The following is a 1,758-nucleotide window of genomic DNA, read 5'->3' on the forward strand; positions in this document are numbered from 1 at the left end:
TCACTGAAAGGGTTGTCAAGCACTGGAACAGGCTGCCCAGGGAAGTGGTTGAGTTGCCATCCCTGGAAGTGTTTAAATATATGTAGAAGTGGTGCTTAGGGACAAGGTTCAGTGGTGGACTTGGCGCAGTCTTAGTTATGGTTGGACTTGATGACCTTAAAGGTCTTTTCCAAACTAAAAGTTTCTATGATTCTATATTCTAATACTTTTATTTTCAATCAGTTCTGCTGAGCCATTTTGTCTGTCATTCATTTAACAGCCTGCAAAGGAGAGCATTTGAACAGCCAGCTGAGCTTCGCTCTGAGCAAGCAAAGAAGTTAGAGCAGAACCAGGAGCACCCTGCAAAGCCAGTGTTTGATTAATTTCAGCCAGCTTTAATTAAGAAGTATTCCCTCCTTAGTTAATTATGTGTTTTATGAGAAGTGGATGTGGTTATCTGAAATCAAGCAAGGGATGGTGTTTCTGTCATCTCATCAATACAGGGTATATCAGTTCTGGGAAGCAAGACAGCGTTAATAAATAACCAGATACAGAAACTCACCCCCACCAGACACTAATGGGATCCACCTTTAAATTAATATATGAATTTACTCCAGTGTACCACATATCATGATGTACCATCTTTCTTATTACATGCTATCTCTTTTTCTGTTGATTGCAGTTTAGTTTTATTGTAATGCTCTGTGTGGAAAAGAGGATTATTCTGAAGTAAGGTATGGCTCATGCTTGAAATGTCTGAAACAGACATGCTTTTAGATGCATTATTTGCAAAGCATTAAAGGATTCAGCTTGTGATGTCTAAAAGTCTCTTTTTTTTTTTTTTTTTAACCCAAGGAGTGCTCAGTTTTCCCTTCCTTTGGTGAACAGGACCTTTTAAAATGGCTCATATTGGCACTCACATACCAGGCACTCTAAATCAACTGTAATTGCTGAAAATTTAGACCATGTTTAGGAAAGGATAATAATATATATGCTCTTCATCTACAGCAAATTTATAATTACCAGCTGATGCTGTTAGTAACTTGATTATGAGACTGAACATTTTTTGGCCCTGTAAGTTTTCAATCTGACTGACAAACAGGATGCAACAGGTGAATGACACAAATGAAACAGGACAGTATAGAAGGTAACAGCAAGTAAAATGTGATCACCAGGAGAGCAGGAATCACATGGACCACTGCCTGTTCATTCTCCCTAGACTTTCTAAATGTGCCTTTCTGCAACATATGCGGACTGCAGAAAATGACATATCTCTGCTTTTATGGGTTTGAATCTTAGCTGTGAATTGAATAATTTACATTACTGAACAGTGAAATGGTGCAAAGTGGTTTGAACATGGAGGTAAATGCAAGCCTTTTATGAGAGAGACACTTTGCAAAGGAAGGGTGTAGGGAAGTCAAGATGTGTAAGCGAGACATTGAATAACCTCAGTGGTGATGTGCTTAAGCTTCACTGAATAAACAACAGAATGATTTGATATCCTTCCCAATAAGCTTTACAAATATTACTGAGTGTATTTCATACTAGCAAGCTAACAGGGTGTCAGAAATGGCAGCATCCACGTGTCCTGGTTTTGGCTGGGATAGAGTTAATTTTCTTCCTAGTAGCTGGTACAGTGCTGTGTTTTGGGTTTAGTATGAGAATAATGTTGATAACACACCGATGTTTTAGTTGTTGCTATGTAATGCTTACACTAGTCAAGGACTTTTCAGCTTCCCGTGCTCTACCGACTGAGAAGGCTGGAGGTGCACAAGAAGC

Source organism: Aptenodytes forsteri, unplaced genomic scaffold (genome assembly GCF_000699145.1).
Source record: "Aptenodytes forsteri isolate BGI_AS27 unplaced genomic scaffold, ASM69914v1 Scaffold255, whole genome shotgun sequence".
NCBI lineage: Eukaryota > Metazoa > Chordata > Aves > Sphenisciformes > Spheniscidae > Aptenodytes > Aptenodytes forsteri.